The sequence below is a fragment of the Clupea harengus genome, chromosome 4 (assembly GCF_900700415.2).
Source record: "Clupea harengus chromosome 4, Ch_v2.0.2, whole genome shotgun sequence".
Classification (NCBI taxonomy): domain Eukaryota; kingdom Metazoa; phylum Chordata; class Actinopteri; order Clupeiformes; family Clupeidae; genus Clupea; species Clupea harengus.
In genome coordinates this window covers 25,157,303-25,181,287 of record NC_045155.1, presented here as the reverse complement: position 1 = coordinate 25,181,287, position 23,985 = coordinate 25,157,303, and the positions used below count along the sequence as shown (strand labels likewise).

The 23,985-nt window shown below is 45.1% G+C and overlaps 1 pseudogene; it reads right to left on the bottom strand.

Annotated features, from left to right (window-relative positions):
- Positions 1–14,363: 14,363 nt before the first annotated feature.
- Positions 14,364–23,118, bottom strand: LOC122132855 (annotated as a pseudogene).
- Between the last annotated feature and the right edge of the window lie 867 nt (positions 23,119–23,985).

Below are 23,985 nucleotides of genomic sequence, written 5' to 3'. Positions count from 1 at the left end.
ATGTGAAAATTTTCATTTTCTACAGAACAGTTAATGCTGATTTATTACATCAAGCAAGGCCTCAAACTTAACAACATCCCTAAAGCCTATTTTCTGCTGTATTGTGAAACCTGCACGCGTCTGCATATCTGACGCAATTTCCTGTAACCTATTGGTCGAAGCCTGTGGATACATGTACCTGGCTATGCAATGAGCAAAACACAGGTTGTCTAACATTGATGGGCGAGAACAGATTCATGCGTTTTTTCCTTATAACCTCACTGTGAGCCAAATCGCTTCGGTTTTCGGTAAGCACCCCCTTTTCGGCTGCGTGTTAGTCAGTCACCTCTAAGCTCTGATCTGTCACAATTGCTGAATTGCTTTGTAATACTTTTTCGATACACCCTATGAAATGTTCTAAAGCATAATCATTTGCGGGGGTCATCATGACATTCACGTCAGTTGTGAGTGTCACCTCGCAATGTAATGTTCAAAACACCATTTTCACCAGCCATGGTCCTAGATGCCTCCAATATTTCATTCAGTGTATCATATATGTGAGTCATATATGAAGCCATGTCTGTGGCCCTTACCCCCTGGCCCCTCCCCCTATCTGTGACGCCATGTGTGAATCTATGGCAAGCCTGCCATCCCCACCGCTGGTGGAGGCAATGATGTCGTCATCTAACAAGTCATTAACTGAAGCACGCGTTTAAGTAAGGGATTGTAACACTTCATTGAACCTTGTGACATCCTCACACACTGTGCTAACATTAGCAGTATCAGATAAGTGTGGACTAACACCTACGCCCATTGTATTAGTTAGAGAATGCAACACTTCATTTAAACGGCTAATATCTTCACTCACTGTGCTAACATTAGCAGCATCAGACACTTGTGGTGTAATACCTACAACCCGTGTATTAGTTAGAGAACGCAACACTTTGTTTAAACGGCTAATATCTTCACTCACTGTGCTAACATTAGCAACATCAGACACTTGTGGTGTAATACCTACAACCCGTGTATTAGTTAGAGATCTTAACAACACATTGAAACGGTTACATCATCACTCACTGTATCAACATCGTCATTGTTATTGACGGCAGTTGTCATGCGTTTGCTTGAGCGATACATGACTGCCTGGACTGTTCTCCAGTTTTCACCTTTTATTTTAAGCAAAGTCCAAAACAAAATCATCTATCTTGACAGTTTGAAAAGTATTAAAAGTAGGGGCCAGAATCATCATGATCAAGCCAAATAATAAAAAAAAATTGCATAGCAAGCATACAACACATGACAAAGCGTTATCGTTGTGCCACATTATTCAAAACAATGCGTAAACGATTCCAGTCCACTTTAGACAAGTCAAATTTGTCAGTAGTTCTGAGATGTTCATTTAACAGTGCATATTGCTTATACACAATATCCTCCAAGGCTTTAAGACGGTTAGCCACCAACCTGTCATCTCTGGGTTTCTCAGCTGAGCCCTCTGTGACCTAATCCGAGCCAGCTTCCTGCGGTTTAATATCCAAAACGGCCTCTTGTGTTTCCAAACGGGTTTGTAGTCCTATTTGATCGCTTGTCAAATCCACAGTACAGGGTCCATCGTGACTAACAACTTCAGAAACCGTTTCAAATTCGGCTTGGTCCCAAAATGATATTTGTGCGTCTGTCCATTCAGCTGTCCGATGCTCCATTGTTGTCATCGCAGGTGTGGGGTTTCACACTATTGGTATCAACGGGGCTAGGGGCTTCAGATGTAGGTAGGCCTGTAAAATCAGCACAGACACCGATTAGCATCGTAACATCAACTCTAATAAGTTGTCATAACTGGCCGATACATTTATAGTTCTAATGTGCTCTCACCTATTTCTACACCTCCCAATACAGTAGACCTTTTAACAGGTTTGAAGCTTGATTCAACATCTGTCTCGTCGTTCTTCCGTTTTTTTTAGTGGCTTTAAGCGAACTCCTCTTCCTCCGCCTGTTGATTTGTTAAAGGAATGGCATCTGTGAGTTCAATCAGGGACTTTAGGGCTGCAGATGTGAATAAAATAACATTAACAAGGTGTATGGATAGTGTTAGGGAATTTTCACCCTTTACCAGGACTGTATTAAACCTCAGAATTAAGACACACACAACCAAGAATAAAATCAATAACAGACATTTACTCTGGCCCAGAGGAGTGTAGTGGTTTCAGACCGCTGTTCCCACATACACTGCCCCTCGAGTAAAATGCCTGACCATTTATTCAAGAAAATATCACAGAACACAGACATGACACTCCCCTGGTCGTATCCTCTCGTCCCGGTTCCCAGAGATAAGAATGTTTACCTAAGACCCCCAAAAACCCTGACTATGGGTCTTACAACAATAAATCAGTCTTAACCTAAACATCCCATGACACTTCTGAGTTCCCCATCTGTTCCCCATCTGTCCTCACAGTTTCACACGTCCTCTCACAGAACAATGGAAACAGCTGAGACTTCTATTTAACGAACTAATATCAAACTAACAAACATCATGATAATAATTAAAAAGAAATATTTCTTTCACAGATAGTTGCGTTATACATGGTATGGAAACTAAACTAGTGGAATCAACCATATCGTATACCTGAGTTTGAATGAATTTCATTGTAACTGTATAACTTTAGCGTCGGAAATGGACCGTCAACGGGGTCTTAGAAATGAAATACAAAAGTTAACCACTAATCAATTAATTATTGTATTATTTTACTAACATAATACATTGTTTTAAAGTAAAACGGTCTTACAATAATGACTGAAGTTTGTGACATCGCTAGTCTGTGGCGTGATTACGTCATCACCCCCTGTGCGTTTAAAAAAAAGAAGCCGATAATTGGACCGAGTTCAAATAATGTTAAATAAATAAAATGTTTAGAATCATATTGAAATGTATTAACAAAACAGACTCAGTCTTACAAAGTTGTTTGGCCCCTGTAAGATCATCTCCTATATCCAAACCGAAATCTTCAAAGTCTATTGAGTAAAAATGATGCCTGCATTTAATGTAAAATGAGAAAAAAGAAAATACATCATATTCTCTAACATGTTGCTAAAATGGGGAACTCAAATTATCTTACCCATAGTGTAGTCGGCCATTTGGTTTTGTAGTTATTCAAGGAGTCTTGCAGGCCGTTGCAGTAGTCAAAGTGGGAACTCACCAAGGTTTGCACCAGCAGCTGTGTGGCAAACTGGGTTAGGTACGGCCTGATTTTGCGGATGTTGTATAGCGCAAAGCGGCACGACCTGGAGACAGAGGCGATGTGGGCCGTGAAGGTCAGTTGGTCATCAATAATGTCCCTGGGGTTTCTTGCTGTTTTGGATGGAACAAGAGATAAGGAGTCAATATTGATGTTGTGGTGGATGACCTGTTTGGCTGGAAAGACCATCAGTTCCGTTTTGGCCAGGTTCAGCTGAAGGTGGTGTTTTTTTTTTTTTTTTTTTTTTTTTTTTTTTTTTTTTTTATCCATGTGGATATATCAGCAAGTCAGTCCGAGATCCGCGCCGAGACAGTGGTGTCCTCAGGAGGGAAAGACAGAAACAGTTGAGTATCATCGGCATAACAGTGATCGGAAAAACCATGCGAGCGGATGATGGGGCCCAACGAGGTGGTGTAAATGGCAAAGAGAAGTGGTCCCATCACCGAGCCTTGGGGCACCCCTGTGGTGAGGCGGTGAGGTACAGACAGCTGACCTTGCCATGACGCGTTGAACAACGCCCAGTGAGGTACGATTCAAACCAGGAGTGCGCCTTGCCAGAAATGCTCTGTGACCTGTTTGGAAGCTGCCCTCTCAATGGTTTTAGATGAGAGCGTGAGAAGTGAGACCGGTCGATAGTTTTCCACCTGAGTGGGATCGAGAGACGGCTTCTTGAGCAGCGGCGTTACCCGAGCCACTTTGAAAGAGAAGGAAATGTTCCAGAATTAAATGAAGCATTAATCACCTGTGTTATTGCCGGTAAGACGGCAGGCGATATGGCTTGAAGGATGTTGGATGGGATGGGGTCCAGCGGGCATGCAGTTGGACGGCTACCTGTTAGGATTATGGAGACCTCACCTTCAGTGAGAGGGATGAAAGAAGGAACGATGAGCCATTGACTGTTGTGCCCTTAGGGGATGGAGACAGTTGGTTGAATTTTTTCCCGATGGCTGCCACTTTCTCTGTGAAAAAGGAAGCAAAGGTATCAGCAGTGAGGTTGGTAGCTGGGGGAGGAGGGTAGAGCAGAGTTTTGAAGGTGGAGAATAGTTTCCGAGCATCAGTTGCACCCTCTATCCAGGTTGTCCAAACAAAGGGCTTTGGCTTTTTTCGTTTACCTGTTGGGAGTAGAAAGATTATTTGTTATGTCTGTGTATTCTATATGTGTGACATTATGTGGCTTGTTCTAATTCCTTAGTGCAGAAGCACTTTTTAGGATCTATACCATTGTTGTCTTGCGAATAAATGATGTTCATGACGCCTACGTCAGAACCAGAATGCCATTTGAGTTGATACCATACTGTGTTGGGTGTGGGAAAATCAACAATCGGGACAGTGCATCTCTGGGATGCTTGTTGGGGGAACCATGACCCAACACCTAGCAGCCCCCCAAGTAGTTACCAGAGGAAGAAGACCATCTGTGATTTTCCACTCCAAAGGTCCATTCCTGCTGTACATAATAAATATATAATATATATATATATATATATATATATATAATAATAATATTGTATTTACAATGCAAAATGGGTGAACATACACCATGTGCTCTTGTCCCTTGATGTGTTTTGAAGAGGCATAGCCTTCATAGGTGTTGATGTCTGACATGATTAAGGATGGAGGTTTGTTTGTTTCTTTGTTACTCTCTCTGGCCCTGATGTTGACTGTGACGGCCACTAGGCAACCCAATTGTCCTTAACAATAATATTTTTGCAGTTTTGCAGCGGTTTGTTTGTTGCCACCATGCCGGCTGGATGAATGAATTGACTCAACACGTGAATAACTTGGTTTATGCTAATTTGGAATTGAGCCGAGATCGTTCCTTCTTTTTTGTGGGGGGCGAGAGGCGTGTTATTGAATTTGAACTTGAATTGCTGTTTGTATTTTGTAGACTTACGAGTATCCTCTCTGGTGTTTGTCATAGTAGTTTGGTGTTCTTGTTCACCGCTAGAGCCGGCCTGTTACGCATACTTCTTCCGCAGACAGATAGGAGTGCCCTGCTGAACTTGTTTTTCAGAGTGAGCTTCCTCTTATTGCATACGATGTTGTTGGTGTGGGCTAGAATGTGGTGGGTACTGTGCCTGTCGGTCACGTGATGATCAACCAGGTCTATCAATGTGTCTAATCTGATAAGTTTAGAATTTTCTGCATTCAGAGTGATACCTTTAGCCTTCATACAAGTCTTGCCAAGGGCCGTACGGTAACATACGTTTTTGGACCCCTGAGCAGAACTCTACAATGTGATCAGTCACCTATCTCATCTGTGAGATCACCTAAATAGCCCCCTAGTGGTGGTTCCCAGTCACCATCTTTTGAGACAAAAATCAAACTATCAGTATCGCTGTACAGCCTATCCCCTAATTTGTCCATGACATTGTATAATTTTAGACGAGCATGAGCCGTCGTGAATGCTCCAATGGACACATTTATGTCCGAGGTCTGACCACCCGCCCCTTCAGGAAAACGCCACTGAACCAATGTCATATCGTCTGAGACAAAAGAAAAGTGACACACCTCATATTAATTGCCAAATATATATCTAGCAAATTGCTCGGGATCCTTCAACACTTCAGTTGTGGGCATGTTCTCACGCATAGAAAATCTACCCCAGAGGATGTTCAGCTAAAGTTTGTTAATATTTCTGCGTGCTGTATTAATACATATTTTGGCTGGATCCAATCTAATCCCCTCCTTCACAAAATAGTCATCAATATACTCCCTTTTCACAGACTCTGATGTCACATGAGCGGGGTACCCACTGGCTTCCTGCTTGAACTGATGGAATGTTTTTACATAATCTGAAAAAAGTGTCACAGAGGTCTGAGGAAAATGCCAAACTTCATCAATCGCAGCAATTACATAGCCCTTCTCAACAGCTTTTAGCAGCTCAATGCTAACCCAACAACCTGAAACAGCCCTTTCAACATCATTATGGTTACAAAGTGTGTCCTAGTTCTCCCGTTCAACGCATGACCTGCACAAAGGAAACATTAATTTTCCCCCACTACGATTATAATTAAGACCTTTGTCAGGTTTTTAATGGCACACACGACACACTGGAACACACACGTGCATATATGGAGGCGACACAGGACACACACACACACACACACACGCAGGTAGGCCTGAGGTCGCGGTGAATTTATTTTCTGCTTTTTCCCATCCTGGACCGTCCTTCCTCAAGGACCCCCCAGGAGCAGTGGGCATCTTGAAGCGCCCGGGGACCAAGTGAAGTGAACTGTCCATCTTTGGTCAGGGATGGACATGAGTTCTGTTATTTTGCATGTTTTTACTGTTGGGGTTCTTAGTGAACACGCAGAACATGCAAACTCCACACAAAAAGGCCCGGGAGATAGCCCACCTGAGCACTGTGCACCCTGGGGAGGACCTGCCCCCCAGAGCCAACAGCGCCCCATGCGGGAATCGAACCCATGACCTTCTTGCTGTGAGGCAGCAGTGCAAGCAGTGCAAGCAACTGAGCCACCGTTGGTAGTACCGGGTGAAGCAAACCTTTCGGGGGTAGACGGTCACTTTGACTAGGCCAAAGTAACTCTCAAGGGGTCCAAAATCTTTCAAAATGATCTCTGGATGACCTATTGGGTATATTTTTCTCGCCTGACAGTATGGATACAAACTGGTGAAATCAACATACTGGATCTTCTCACCATCATTAGCCTCATGATACAATTTGTATGCATTTGTCCTACCGCCAAAGAGACTGTCTCTTGGTTTCAGACGCTCAGGATGTTTGTACCTATTCATAAACTCGAACACCTCCATGTCATGTTGTTTGGCCTGCTTCCACTCACATTCCCACATGATTTCAACCTTTAAACCGTATGCCTTAGATAGTATCTCCACTTTATCATCAAAATGTTGATTAAACGGCTCTAAACCAGTACATTGCATGAATTCATCCCTATACTTGAGACAGGCTTCCCGCAGTAAGACATCATGATGCCTACCGTATGCATGCAACTCCTTCTGAAAATCACATGTATATTTACATCTATGATCACTGCTGCTTGTGTAGACTCTAAAACAATAACGACACACATAAGGCATGCCAATAAATGCTTTCAGGTTCACAATGCGATGATAGTGTTCATCATGTAAGTATACATGGATCATTCTAGAGTGCGGAGCATCACTAGTCTGGTCGTGCAACAATAGGCCATTATCTGCTCTGTGGAATATAGCAATCTTCACATCAAACAAACTCTCAAACTGGCTAACATGATTAAGGCCTATCTTCTGGTGAATTGTTAAACCTGCACGTCTCTGCATATCTGCTGCTATCTCCTGCCAGCTAGTGTGACTAGCCTGGGGGTGCAGGTAGTTAGCCAGGCATGTAGCAAAGCACAGGTTGTTGGCCATGTTGACCGGGGAAAATAGATTCATCTTATTTTTCTTTATACCCTCACATACTAACCGGGCCATGGCTTCACTGTCCAGGTTATCCATGTTATGACATTCAGTCCTTGGGGCTACACCCCCCACCTGTATCAACCTTTGTGATTTTATGGTGACACAACCGGTACCTCCACTGGTAGAAGCCTCTGCTACTTCATCCAACAAGTCAAGGTGTGAAACATGCTGACTATTGAAAGCATGCAACAGATCATTTATGCGTTTAATGCTTTCACTATAAGCCGTATCATCAACAGCTTCAGAGTTATCCAATTAATGTCCTGATTTACCAGGGCTAACCCTTGAGCTAACCCTCGAACGCAACAGATCATTTATGCGTTTAATGCTTTCACTATAAGCCAGATCATCAACAGTGTCAGGGCCATCTAATTCATTTTCTGAATCATTTGTTTGGATGCTATCACGCAACATTGCATTTGCACCTGTGGCATCATCACTGTTATGTTACATGTGTTAGGGACTAGCGTTCTTCGACGTTTGCACAATCGATACATGGCTACACCCCTGACTACTCAACCGATTAACTTTACAACTATTTTTATTTTTTTTATTTAAAAAACTCAAATAATACACACATTAACGACCCAATGCAGTCACAACCTCTCTCAAAAGAGACTCAAGACCAGGCCCATCTAATCTAGCTTCACCACGCATCTTATTTAAACCTTTTGTAAGATTACAATGACCCCTGTTTAACTTTAGCAAGCCAGATTCAACAGCAGTCATACGGTCTGGGATAACAGCTAGATTATCTATCTTCACGTTTTGTTTTGTTAGCGCCGTCTCAATGTTAAGCAGGCGGTCTGATAACTCGGTTAGGTTTAACCCTAACTGTGTTATTGCAGAAACAACAGCATCCGAGGCCTCGGCAGACCAACCAGCACAATTTTGTACCACCAATGCTGACCTGTTAGCTGCTTGTGATTGTCCATCGTCAACTGTTGGCTCCGTGTTTACATTTACATTTACATTTAGTCATTTAGCAGACGCCTTTATCCAAAGCGACTTACATATGTGCGACTTACAATGTATACACATTTTACATTTACACTGATGGCACACTGCACATCAGGAGCAATTAGGGGTTCAGTGCCTTGCTCAAGGACACTTCGACAGGGAATCGAACTAGCAACCTTCTGATTACTAAACGACTTCTCTACCTCCTGTACCACTGCCGCCCCCCACTGTTTACTGTCGGTGAAGCTAGTCCTGAATTGGGTGAGTCATCAACGTCTGTGTCGAATGAGGCTTTATCCCACCCAAGATTTGGGTGTCGTTCCATTCAGTTAGATAGTCCTTTAGAGGTTTTTGTCCCAACATATCCCCGTCACTCCTAATGTTAGAGTCCTCGGCTAGCTGGATGTCTGAAATCAACACAAAACAAAGTTAGCATCACCATACCACACTCACACCGTTTCTTACACATGATTCAATCCATTAAAGACAAATATAGACTCTTACTTTATACACAGAATCTTACCTGTAAACACTTCACACGCTACTTTGGGTCTTTCAGCAATTGGTTTGTATGTGGCTTGGCTCTAGATGATTCCGTTTCCTGCTGGCCTTTCGCTGCGGAGGGCTTGACGCCTCAAAATCAAATGACTCAGTGAAACGAACCAGTCCTGAAACACCTATAATTAATGAGAACGAATATGTTAGCAAAAGACTTTAGAAATATGTGTATATAACACCCCCGTTTTTTTTTTTTTGTAAATCAGTAGAAACAAAACTTAATAGTTACCTGAGCTTGAACTGTTAGCGTCATTATAACCGTAGAACGGTTGTAATGGGCTCGTTCCATCAACGGGGTCTTAGAGGCATTAAACACAAAACCAGTAACTATAATATAAACTAACATAATATGTATAATTATATTTATATGCCTTTAAAAAGTAAAATGATACTTATAATACGGGTTGTAGCTTGTGAGGTCGCTAGTCTGCGGGTTTATTATATCACTGGTCACTGAAAATAACAAGAAAATGCTTTTATTATATTCACGGTTCACATAATGTTGACTAAGTACCTACATAAACGGTTTAAAGCCTTGTGGGTTCCACCGATGTTTAGTCCATGTTCTTCAGCGTCCACTGTGAGAATTAAAAAGCCTGTATTTTTACAAAACGGTAAAAGACATAAGACAAACAGTCTGAGAAAGATAATATAACAGAAAATGTAATACATTGTTAAATGAGAACATTTCAATTCTTACTTAAGGTGAAAAGCCATCTTGAGTGTTTCGTCAACGAGGTATACCAGCCACTCAGTCCTTTTGTGCAGTGAGTTTCTGAAATGATTGTTGCTTTCAAGGGATGATGCTTTCCGTAGATGGATGAAGTTTGTCCTTGCTGCAATGTCTTTGTGTCTCTGCAGTTGAGGTCGGAGGATGTGATCGCTCGTTCCGTTGCAGTTGCGCGATTCTGTTGCTGTTCCCTTTGCAATTTAGCTAGCAGGTCTAATGTTAGCTGCTTTCGCTAAATTTACTTCGTCTCACTTAGCAGTTTGTTGACTAATGAGAGATCTTAGGCGTGTGTCAGCCGTAAGACAAAAGCGAAAGTGTTTTCTTTGTTGCAAGAGAACAAAGAGTTTGTTCTTCACCGGTTGACGGTGGAAGGAAGAAACGGTATGCAGGTCTTTTCCCAAAAAGGTCTGAACACGAGGGCTTACACTTTCGCTGACGCTTCAGCAACAGCCCTATGGAAATAGCATGCTGATTGCACCCGGCTGAAGGCACGCCCAGATCCTGTTTGCACAAAGAGGTCCTGATTGCTGTGGGAGTGGCTTGGACAAACTCAGCAATCAGTGACCTTGTTTGAAACCAGCTTGGCACAATGGTTGTGCTATGATCGTTTTTAGGTTACTCTGAATCTGCAGTCTAATCTAAGTAGCAAAGCAGTACATACACACACACACACACACACACACACACACCAGTCTACTGCACCTCTCTCACACACAGTTACATAGTGCTGGGCTTTGCTCTGCTTCCTGCTCTTCTCTGTGCATCTCTCTTCCTGAAGGTGGAGATCTGACCATTGACTGGGGCTGCATATCATTACTGGGGCCGGCCTACGAGAAGCCGTCCCGTTTCCGAGATGGAGTCTAGCTCTCTCGCCTCGCACAGACAGAAGCTGGCAAACACTGCTTTAGTTCATTTATTTTTTGCTTAACTTAAACGCACAGCCTTAATTATATAAATATTTTTTAGAGTGTTTTATTTTTATCTGGTGGTTACTTTTCTGCACGTTTGTAGTTTAGTTAGTTAGTATAGGTAAGTAAGTTTGACATCGGAAGACTCACTCTTTAATTTGCCTGTCTCGTGATTTGTACGTCGGGCACGGGAGCCAGGCAAGTTCGTAAAATCAAGCAAGCAAGCAAGCGTGAGGTTTTCCTTTTTCCTTTTTCTTTCTGTCTTTTGTAACCACCTTGTTTTTGTTAACTGGAGTTTGGCATTTTCTTTTGGTACATGCCAAGTAAATGTCTTTCGTTTACATTTATGGTTCCCAGACGGTTGTCTGTGAACGATGGTGACCGACAAAGACAGTTGATGGAGTTGGAGCTGCTGAACATTTGAAGAGCAAATTCTTGTATTGCATATGTGGAGACGAAAACAACAACAAAAGCGGAGACGGAGGCGAAGGTGGTCTATACATCCACGAAATCAATCGAGGCCGAGCGAATATTCATCTCTTATTCGACCTCTGAGGGATATTGACAAAGAAATGCATTTCAGGTATTTTCGTATGTCGGCTGGCAGATTCAATGACCGTATTCGTCGTGTGCAACCACACATACGGCATCAGGGCACACACAGCATGCCGATTGATGTCGCCCAGAGACAGCCCAGAGTGGCTGTGGTGGTACGAATTTTATCCTCTGGTGGAAACCAACGGGCTGTAGCGGCGAGCTACAAACTGGCGCCCTGCATGGTCACCAGCATTGCGTCCGAGGTCTGCAATGCATTGTGGAAAGCTCTGCAGCCAGACTACCTGCCCTCTCCTTCAACCAGCCAGTGGACAGCTCTGCAGCCAGACTTCCCAAACTGTATTGGACGCCTGGACGGGAAGCGCGTTAGCATCAAGGCATCACCTCATGCCGGGAGTGACCTACTTTAACTATAAAGGGTTCACTACATTGTCCTGATGGCAACATATGATGCCAGGTAACGCTTCACAATGGTGGACGTCAGAGGGTATGGATGGGAGAGCGATGGCGGCATTTTCAAGGAGCACATTTGGGTCAATGCTGCTCGACCACAAGCTGAACCTGCCGCCATCAGCGTTTCTTCCCGGGACCAGGACTTTTGTCCCCCACCTGATTGTTGCTGATGCTGCCTTTCAACATCATGCGTCCATTTCCAGGTATGTCACAAACCATAATAAAGAATTGCATAGCATGTTGCATAGATATTTGACGATGTAGTATCTTATCTGTGATTGTGGTGCAACCATGTTCTAATCGGTAACACTCTGCATGTTTTAATTTTTTGTTGTATTATCAGGGGCAAATCTCAGCAGGGAGAAGCAGATTTTCAATTACCGCCCCTCCAGAGCCGAGTGGGTCATTGAACATGCCTTTGAAATCGTGGCGGCACGGTGGAGAATTCTTTGGAGGTCGATTTGAGTTCCTGCCAGACAAGGCTGGGGATGTCGTCAAGGCTTGTGGTGTTCTCCACAACTACCTGGCATACACAGATGAGGCGAACACACCCGAGAGACGCTACATACCACACAGTTATTCTGACGCAGACTTAGCGGGCCTGGTGAGTGGGTGTGTGTGTGTGTGTGTGTGTCTCACAAATCTACAATCGGTCATTTCATCACAGATGTTCAGGAGCTGGTCCACCAGGACTGCTATAGGGGTGAGAAATGACTTGATGCAATTCTTTCTGGGGCCAATGGCTCCGTCTGCTGTTCATGATAAAAAAACCAGGTAGTTGATCTGTTAGCAATAATGAAATTGCATATGGCTACAATGGTGAAAGTAACAACTGCATTCATTACATTAACAATGTAGGCACTTTAAGAACATACAGTTGGTATTTGTTATGTGCATTTTGAGTTTATGACCAGAAGTCAATGACCGAGCTGGCAAAGCCTTCCTATTTTCTATTCTAATAGCACTGCTAGTGTGCCAACTCGCCCACAAACAGTTGGTCTTTTAGCATTACATCTACAATGCAGGCTCATTTACCACCATTTCTCCCATATTCCGTTTACAAAATGTTGAAGCATACACCTGTAAAGACGTAACTTCCTAGACCAATGAGGGAATAGGCGTCTGGAAGGTTTGGGTGGATTCGTCTCTCTTTGCTTTGCTGAAAAAGTAACATTTGTTAAAGCATCTTTCTTATTATGCTCATACTTAATCTGACTCCATTTTCTTTGTCTGACTCCACTCTTTTGGGAACCCAGTATAAGCTCCTCGCTTTTACTGTAGTTTTACTACCGCAATTGTAGGCTGATTCTCCAACTCAATGCACCTATCGTCTGTATTTGAATTTCCTCCCTTACTCACTAATCACCGTGCTATTCACTGAACTGGTGTCGGCAGGCCGATTCCTTTTTGACAAATCCCATAACCCGCATCTAGTCTGAACTAACCCAGAGGTCCTAAAGGTCTGTTACAGGGACGTTTCAGCTTGTTCGATCTCTGTGGCTCAGTGACAGAGCGCCAGACTGCTTGTCCGCTCTATGTATGTCCATTTGATCCAGTGCAGAGGCTGGTCCGCAATCCTATCCCTAAATCATACAATTAACAGTTTATCTGCAGCATGTCTAGTCCAGTTGATTTTAGCCAGGAACCTCAAAAAGTGTGTTGTCCACTCTAGGTCTGTAACCAAATCCTAGTCAGTATTACCGGAACACCATAACACACAATACACATCAGTTAAGAATTTCAACAGAGGTCATAGTGGGTCAGAATTACCAATTTATTACGTCAGGTACAAGTGACTACTACCAGTTACCATCTAACATTTCTAAAATGAAGAGTATAAGTTTTAAAACACCACATGAAACATAAAAACACTCAGAGAACATGAACATACCTGGCTGCTTCGAAGTGACTACACACACGGATGTGAGGGAGATCTGAAGACAGAATGCTCCTGGTTCTATGCATACCTTCCCCTTAAGTACACATTTATTGCGCCATAGGGCCTAATAATTATCCCCTAGATAAGAAGTTTCTCAAGATGAGACTCACCCATTAACAACCCAAAATGGAGTGAGTTCTCACCCAAGAGATACCTTTGCACTCTCACAGAGACCAAAATTACCAGGTCTCTGATATCTATGTTTGATTTAATATATACAGCTGGAGAACTGTCTTTTCCCACTCAGATCGAGACCATTAAAATGAGTCCAAACATTCTACAGAAATCATCTTCCAAAATTGTATTTCAGTTTGACACTCTTATGCTCATTTCTCTGTCCCCAATTTCACCTCAGCATGGAAAAGTACGACGAGGGAACCAGAGACAGAGGTCTAAGAAGAGTCTCTGCAGGGGGGTTGGAATTTAGGGTATTGCGACAGCCTCTGGGCAATGTTTGCTGATGGCACAATAAACCAACATCTAACCCCCGCCAGATGAGTAGTTAACTGGGTTTAACTGGGTTTTACCGTTCCAACAGGTCCATTCCTGGCATCAGTGTTTTTCCGGTAGAAATCTATTCTTGCCTTAGACCCCCCATGGGTCAAATAGTAACATGATCCCATAGGAGTCATTCAGGCAGTTCTGCACATGACAGGATGGATCTCTCGACTCACAACCGTTGCAGGGCTGCGGAATTCAATTAGTTCAAAATCAGTCTTTGTGTCCCTTTTCAAGGCATGAATGATGTGCCTGAAATACCAGCACTGAACCAGGGTCATGGTGAAGATGATGGCGCTGGCGATGACACAGCCTCGGAACATCCAGTCCCACCATGTATACGCATACAAGGCAGAGCGGGTGGTAGAGCTGGACAGGATGATGGCTGTTTGTCTGGCCAGGCTCGCTTCCACCTGGGCCTGGTTCAGGTGGTATTCGGTCTGCTGTATTACTCGTTGCACCAGACTCATGGTGTCTAAGAGCCTGGGTACCTTCCTCATAAAAAGTGTCCTCCCACCATGGAGAAACATCCACGTCCAATGGAACCCTTCCTAGGATGTTGACCTGCCCCATGGAGAAGTCCTCCGTCACCTCTAGGCAAAAGCTGTGGTTCGCTGGGCAGGTCAACTTGATTCTTCACCACTACGCCTATAGAACGTATGGTGGTAGAATCTAAGTACACTTGGTCAGGGTGTATCAAAGGGAAAGTAGCAAAGAACCCTATGCAGCCGGTAAATTCATTGCCTGTAAACAACATTACAGTCGTCAAAAATTCTGAATAATGGATATTTTTCATTTTTTCAGACGCAAGCCACCTATGCAGATCCAAGATCTCAATGAGATCATTCAAAGCATGTTTTGGTGACTTGCGCAGGCGTAAATCTAAAATCTCTTGTCTTTTTAGGATCTATTCCGCCATTGTCTTTGGAATAGATGATATTCATGGCACCTACATTAGAACCAGCATGCTTCTACAGTGTTATTCAGAAACTCTGGAGGGTATGTCATAATCCCAGTGATATTCTGAGAAGGGAGATGGGTGGATCCTTCCTTACAACAAATTTGTGTGTCACAATTTGGTTCCGGTGCTAATCCGGGAGGCCACGTAAATACCTGCCTAGGCAGAATGGATATGTAAGGTGTGTCTGGCCCCGTATAATATCTCCAAACCCATCTCCCACACTGGCCCAACTGAATGCATGTTGGTCCCGCCACCTTCTGCACATCAGGTACCCATGGTATGGCGCTGACCGACCTGGAAACACAAAACCCAACAGTTATTTACTGGCTGATTGTTTAAATATCTTGCATTGTGCCATGTGGTACCATCTTAGCTTCCCTTTAATGGTCACGGCCAAGCAGCTGTTACAGACTGCTTTGATTTCATATGGCCCGTGCCATCTGGGAGCAAAGGCACTCTCTTTCACAAACACGCGCACCATCTCACCATCTGCAAATTGGACTTCAGAGTTCGGGTTAAACTGTGTATCATTGACCAGGTCAGATTGCTGCTGTTTTAATGTTGCATGCGCATAAAGCACCTTAAGGCGTTCTTGCAGCTGCACCAGCACAGTCTGCTGTTTAGCAACAGTCAGAGGCCCTAGATCTGATGGGGCAATCTCTGGATCAATGGGAAGTTTCATAACCCGCCCTGTCATTAGCTCATATGGACTTATGCCCGTGGCTTTTGACGGTGTTGCCCGCAGCACGGTCAGAACCGTGGGCAATGCATCAGACCATTTGTTGTTATGTTGAGCCACATGTTTTGCAATTTGTTCTTTGATGGTGTGGTTTGCGCGTTCCACCATTCCAGAGCTTTGTGCAAAAATATCACATCCCATACAGACCTCAATGTTCGAGATTTTGCACATACTTTTCATCACCTGCCCTGTGAAGTGGGTCCCCTGATCAGATTCGATTTGAATTGGTGCGCCATAAAGAGGGATAATTTGGTTCGCTAATACTCGTGCCACTGTTTGCGCTGTATTGTTACGAGTAGGAATAGCCGCTACCCATTTTGAAAATGTATCATGACCCGTCCCGTAAGCATCTCATGGGGTGTAAGATGCGTGGTGTGGTTTTTCTGTGATCTCATATGCAATTGGCAAAACATCCAACCAGTTAAGATTAGATGATGCACATATCTAAACGCGGTGCAGGTGAGTGAGGACACTGGTGTAAGTGATCAGTACTCCGGTGAGAGTGAGCGAGTGGAAACCAACGGGGGCGTGGCTGGTGCAGGTCCGGGCTCTGACGTGACAATGCTACAGTCTAAGTATGGTATCACAATACTAAAGTACTACAATATCATTACACAGTCTATAACACTTCATGAAACAACTAGAAAAGTGAAGGCATTTGAAGTACTTGATTGGCGGAAAATGGCTTTCAGTGGAATATTGGAACAATAACAGGCAAGGGGAAATTGCCGGGTTTCTTCCTTCTTAAAGCAGTTCGTCAATGGGACCCTGGTACGGCCTGGTGGAGGCCGTGGTGAGTCTTGAAGGGGATGAAGAATTCTTTCGTCGACTTGAATAACAGGGAGGAGGGATCCGGTCGCCTTCTCCTATTCAATAAAACTGCGGGGCTGCAGTGTACTATATCGATATAAACTCAGGTTTTAACTAGCAATTTCAAATAGATTAGAACTTTGATCAGAAGTCCTATGAGCTATGAGTCGTCGTGTCGTCTTTTGTCCTGATGAGGGGTCGTCTGCAGGTAGGGTATCTCTATTTGATGAATGGACTTCACTGGAGCGAAGACCAAAGCGAGAGAGAGCGAGTTTCGGGTTTGCCGCGGTGATGAAGGGCAAAACACGTCACCCGGTTTTATGACCTTGTTGTGGCCAATACAGAGTCAGTCAAAAGCAGATAAGGGATACCGGTGAAAAAGGGGACTCTGGGTAATGTAGTCTATGGTGAGACCACCTACATCCCCCCCCTGTGGTCTCAGGGCTGGGATTCCTTCATAGTCCATGAGAGCAACAGAAAATGTGCATAGTCCGTTAATCCATAGTACATCAGTTTCTTATTCCTGGAGGCATAAACAGTTTGTAAACAGGCTTTTGATATCTGGGCAGCATAAAAGGCTTTAAACATCTGGGCAGATGGCATTTCTAACTTATGTTTAATAAGACATTTCTAACACTACATTCAAACATTTCAAACTTAAAACACACTTGGGAAAAACGCATGGAAAGGAAGGAAGGGTGTTAGCTTTGAGGGTTAACAAGCCTATTCCTTTGGAAAGTTAGTGGCAGCTTACGGCATGAGGGAGGTCTGAGTCCCGCCGCGTTGGAAGCTGTCTGGAATGTTGACTATGGAGTCAAGTTTTGCGTGCAGTGTTTGGAAGTGTTTGTGTAGCATGTATGCAATGCCTGCCGTGATGATCCAGCCACTGAGGAGGAGTCCCAATGCCACCAGACTGATGGGGTGTCCTAAATAAGGTGACTGTCCGACTAAGTGACGGGAGAATATGGCTTTCAGTCCAGTTGGTTCTAAACTGAACTTTACCGTTTTGGTCCCCTCAGCCAAGAGTTGCTGTTGAAGGGTGTCACCAATGCTGAAGTTATGACCTCGAAATGCGTCAATCATTTCAATCTCAGTGTCATATCTATCGGGGTTGAGATAGTGTAGGGCAATATCTTGTATGTGTATGGTGGCTCCCCGTGGGACCGTGATAAACACAGTTTGATTGGGGATTTTCATCCTAGTGACTGTCATGTCGGTCATACGACATCAGGATCTCAGTGTTGGGAGTGTTAACGACCCATCGATTGCCCGCTCTTTCTATCCTAGTTTCAGTGCCCTCATCTTTGACAGACATACTACCGACACATTTTTGTTCGGGCGAGTTTGCTCTCAGCCCACAAAGGTGATCGGTTGTGTCTCTAATAAACGGGCTGCTTGGGCAGACCCAGTGGATGTCTTTTGTGGAGTTGCACATGTTTAGGTTAGGGATAAGGTGGAAAGAGGGATTGTCATCGTGGTAGGCTAACATAGGTGGTGTTTTGATGTGGATGTGGATGTTATCCTTCCAGAAACCTACGTTCAGGACAGTTTTCAGCCTGAAAATGTTTTGGCTCTCAATGATGGGTAGGTTAAGGATGAATCCTATTTCTAGCTTCTGTGGGTTTACAAAAATTGGAATCGCACTGCCAAGACTATACGCCAAATGTACTTGGGAGATATACACGTTAGTAGTGGTAGAGGATTTTAGTATGTTTTCGACCATGTCAAGGGGCACAAGGTAAGGAGGGATTTTCCCACCATTCAAGCTATTAACCGAGCTACTAACCTCTCTTAACAGGTCTTGCATCAGATCTCTGACTACACGTACATAAGTGATATCTGACTGCACAATTGCTGACAGCTTATCTAAGGCATGCAGGGTGTTATTGATTAGGGCAGAATGCATGTTAACCGTAAGGATTGTTCCCTGCAGGGTTTTGCCTAGGCCCTGCAGCTGTTTCTGTTGGGAAAACAATCTTTCTTGGATCTCTGGCATCTCATTTTCCAGCGCATTCACTTCTCTCCTAACAGCACTAAGGCTGATTGAATTAGTTGCTGACAAACCTATTGAGAATAAAGACCCGATTGCGGAGGCTGCTGTAAGCAGTGCTCCGAGGAATCTTTTCTGGCATTTGGGGCCGCTCAGTTCTTGTTCGGTCACAAGGAATTTCTGCAATTGGTCTAACATGTGAATGATTGTCAGCCGGGTGTGTTCCACCGTGTCTTGGGTCTGGCTTTTGGTCCTGCCCTCAGACATTTGTGGAGGTAGTTTGATGTGTTTGCGGTATACGTCTCATGGGTCTAAACGGATGTATACCCGCTGAGTGTCAAGACCTAACAAGGCACCAATGTACAAATGGGTCCACGTCAACCAGATCAAGCCCTTTGAGCCATTCCCACTCCAAAGGGGGGTGGATAGACAGGAACCACCTAACCCCACCTAACCAGTTCGGGAGGAATTTCTTTGAGACCCCTACTGTCTTGGTGAAATTAAAATAGAGGATCTTGGCACCTATCGGGTATTCGCGATCAGACGCTTTCTTGTCATAGTATGCCTTCTGTCTCCTGACATTTCCCTCAAGGTTTCCCTGGGCCCAAGCAAAAGTGGATTGGAGGTGGTGGTGTAGGTCGGACACATACTGGTGTGCTGTGTACGCCGTGGCTACGCTCACATCCTCTGGCCTCTACAAGAGATGCAGAGGGAGAGTCATCTCCCTGCCTGTCATCATCTCGAAGGGTGTGACTCCTGTGGTGCGATGGGGAGTGGACCTAATTGCCATCAGCACCAAGGGAAGTTAAATGTCCCAATCTTTGCCATTGCTACTGACATACTTCCTGAGCATGCTGACAATGGTTTGATTGGCTCGTTCGACCTGACCAGAGGACTGAGGGCGGTATGCCATGTGGAATTTAACTTCCACACCTAACATTTCCCACATGATTCTCATGACACCCGCTGTGAAATGGGTGCCTCTCCGAGTCGATGGACAACGGAAGGCCCCAGCGGCTGAGGACATGGTTCATCAGCAAGAGAGCCGTGGTTTCGGCCGTGTCATTGGGTGCCGGTAAACACTCAACCCACTTGGTGAATGCACAATTGACGGTTAGGAGGTATTTGTTACCTCGTGAGGACTTGGGTACAGGGCCGATCCAGTCTATTTCAATGTTGAACCAGGGGAAGGTGATTCCTCTACCCTGTAGTGGAGCTCGGTTCAGTGGCCTAGATGGGCGAAAATGGCAGCAGACTAAACATCCCCTTACATACTGCGTTATGTCCCTACTCATGAAAGGCCAGTAAACTACTTGTCGTAGGGTTGCGCACGTGGCACTTGCGCTCCTGTGACCTCCACAAGGGGCATCATGAGCGTATAGCAACATGACCCCCCCTATGGTCAGTTGGAACAACCCAACGGGGTGGTCCTTGGCCATGGGGAACATACACTAGTAGTCCCTTCTCCATCTTCAGACAATGTCGTAGGTTCTGAAGATGGGTCAAATCCTCTGGGGCGGAGCAGAGCTTCTGTTTAAGCTCTTTAAAGGCTTGCTCTTGAGAGTTTGTCCACTGGAAAACTGTGTCCTTCTTGAGGAGCTCGGTAAGTGGTCAGGCAATTTCGGCATAGTCCTCTATGAACTGTCTAGAATAATTGCATATGCCTAAAAAGCTCCGGAGCTCTGTGAGGACAGTTGGGGCTTTGATATCCTGAATGGCCTGCACTCTGCCAGTCTGGGGTTCGATACCATTAGCACCCACAAGTAGGCCTACGTATTCAACCTTAGTGCGGCACCACTGCCCTTTTGTGAGGGACAGTGTTGCTCCCGCCTTAGACAGTTGACTGAGCACGTGTCTGATTGCCGGTTACCAAAGGAGAAGGCCAGCTTGTACTGGTCTACGGGGTCTACTTTTAACGTCCAGAATCCACTGCATACATCGGCAGTGGAAAAGAATTGGGCATCTCTTACCTTGGAGAGTTCTTGATCCAGGTGGATCATGGGCCAGCGGGATAGTGGGACCTGTTTGTTAAGCTGCCTGTAATCAATAGTCAGGTGCCATTTGCCGTTTGGCTTCAACACTGGCCACAAGGGTGAGTTATACGTGGAGTTGCATTCTCTGATGATACGCTTCTCCAGTAAGATATCCAAAGTTCCTTGAATGGATTCATAAGCTCCTAGGGGAATCTTATATTGGCGCACAAACATTGGTGGCGCACTTGGATCTGTGAGGATTCGCACAGTGTGGAGGTCTGTTACACCACAGTCATTGGCGTCCCGGGACCAGATGTGTTGGAAGTCATAGAAGAGCTCACGGGAGCTGGTTTCTTTGCACATCCAAAGTCAGGGCATCAGCCTTTTTCAGCTGTTGCTGGACCTCATTTTCAAACCCAGGATATGGCTCGCCTAGTGAGGAGTCTGTCATCTTGTGATGACGCTGAACTTTCAGGGTGGACAGCGAGGGCATAGACAACCATATCTCTTTCAGTATCTGGGCTGGCATTGCAGATTTGCTCATTGCGTCTCGTGCGGGGCAATGAGGATCATTTTGTCTGGGAACGTGAAACATGACTGTTCAAAACTTCCTGGTTTAACCAAAGAAGGTGGTAGTTCGCCGATCACGGGAATAGTCAATTCAAAGTCGTGGAACGAGCTATCAATAAACAAACCCAAAGGTTGGCGTGCAACCACGGAAAGTGAGGCGCTGGTCAGGTTTTGCACCAGCAGATAAGCGGAGCGGTGGTTCAATTCAAGCAAGGGAGTCCCGCAAACCGTTAAATGGAGTTCCAGAAAGAATGGCAAGGGTTGGAAGAATGCCGGAGAGCTTTTAAGCTCTTGTCCTTTCAGAATCACCAGTTTGAGGGGGAAGCCAGTTGTCCTAGCAGGAATCACTATGTCAAACTCACTTGCTACCTGGCACGCCTGAGGGATGGTTTGTCCGGAGCGCATGAGTTCTGGGTCGGCATTAAGAGGGTGGCTCTTAGGGTTAGCCTGAGACCAAAGTGTGTGATTTACCATGTCCAGCTGGACTCCTAACCTGACTAGAATGTCTGCCCTAACCAGGAGGGGCTGGGGCAACCAGGGCACCACGCTTATGAAATGTACGAACAGTCTGGTTCCAATCTGGACAGACAAGGCGCAGACACCATCAGCCTTAATTGTGTTCTGTGGTTGATCCGCAGAAAGAAACCGGTGGCTCTTCTGCACAAAGGGAAGGCAGGGATTGTTTTGACTCAGCTGGTTATACAAAGCTTGGCTCATGGCCGTTTTCTCAGACCAGAGCTGAGGTCAGGAGCTGAGGCCATGCTGAGGTCCATGGTTGAACCCGTCATTGGACTTCTTAGGGAAACGGCCTTGTTTAGAATCACGAGGGCCCTGTTGGCGGTTACCCTTGCCTTGGAAAGGCTGTTCCTGGCATTGATGCTGGCCATTCGGTGCATTCAGGTCATTTCGGGGTTGCCCGTTAAACTTTTGGAAACGGTTGTTCTGCCAGCTCTTTCCCCCACCCTGCTGGTGGTTTTGGGGAAAGCGGTTTTGAGTGGCACCCTTTTGGGTTGGCCACTCTGATGGCACTTCACACCCCTCCAACTCTAGAGGGTCATCCGCTGTGGGTTGAATGCTGAGCACTCTAGACTCCTCCTCTGGTTTGTCTGTCGGGCACACAACAGTCTCCCATGTCATTTGTGCCTTTTTCCTAATTTCCCTCATTGTGGGCTTACCCTGTTGGAAATGTAGTGCAACATGGGTGCGCACACATGGGTGGAGTTTGTGGATGAACAGTATCCTGAAACCCTTATCGTCTCCTAGGCCTGGGGCGCTACTGCCTTGGAAGTACGCGTGTCTTAAACGCGTATAGTATTCCCGTGGGGGTTCTGTCCTTCTCTGTTTAATCTGAATGGCACTGATGGTTGAAAATGTCTCATCAGTGTAGGAGGAGTACTCCTCCCGCAAAACTTGCACAGCCTGGAATATCTATTGCGGGTACGAGAGGCCTGCGTCTCGATAAAAGCATGAACTGTTCTGCTGGTTGTCTTCCAGAGTAACTTCAGCTTCTCGCGGGACGTGGCATGAGGTAAGTCACCTAGAGAGTGTTTGATCTCTCTAAGGTAATCCTCTATGTTAGAGTTACCGCTGCTCGGGTCAAAACGCTCAATATCTTTAGCGAGGGAGTCGAGCTGACTCATGCGGGGACCTGGGGACCTCTCTCCGTGATTTCCTTGACCTCCTGGTTCTCCATGAGGAAAGTTTCTGTGTCCCGTCCGTACATTTGGTTCTGGAGCAGGAACAGTCTGCCTATCACGTCTTGAGTGATTACGGCTCCCCTATCGGGGTCGTGGACATGCTTGACTATATCATCAATCTTAGCCTGACACAAATCTAGACCCATGTCTCTATATATCCTCCTATCCCCAGTGGGGACTTTGAGGAGGTCCGCAACCAAGGCAAAAAGTTGGTCGGAGCTTCAGCTCCTGACGTGTGTTGGGTTTTCTGGCTCATCCTGTCTGCCTAGTCTGGGCACGGAACTCCGCCTGGCAAGCTAGTGACGTGGTCACTGATGCCTAATCAACCCTTTCAATGCAAGCTAGTGCAGGTAGTCACAACGCAAACTACAACAGTGTTATGCTAACAACAAGGAGGTGCACATGCTCACCTTTCTTGTCACCAAAGCGCTTATCATGTCAGTGCTCAGGGTTGCTCTGTATTGGGTCTTGTTTTTGGTAACGAGACTGAAAATCGTCATCTGACGTCATGATTATTTTATACCTGCAAGGCTGGTCGGTTGACTGGCTGCAATAGTAGGAATTATTTGCTACGTTAGCAGTCTGTAGTGAAACACCTTTGCAATGGTCACTTTGCCCCAACAGAGTGATTCAAAGTTAGAACAGTCTCCGTGGCATTTGAGTTAACAGTACTGCAGCTAAATTAGCCTACTCCATCAGTTATTCACACCGTAGCCGTCTCTCAACCAGGCTAATCACATCGTATGCTAGCTACTATGGCTAACTTTTTATACAAATGTATCTGAAGGATATACCCCTTGAAATGCATCATCTCGTTAAGTTACCGAACACATGTTTTTTAACATGTTATATGCTAACATTACGGTCACATTTATGTGCTTGATTATTACTCCCCCACTTCCCATTGTACCTCAGCAATGCATTACGCCTCGGTGGATAATAAAGTAGCAGTGTAGTATCAGTTGATGTTGAGTGAGTGAGTGCTATTGCGGGTCGGGGAGGGTTACAGAACC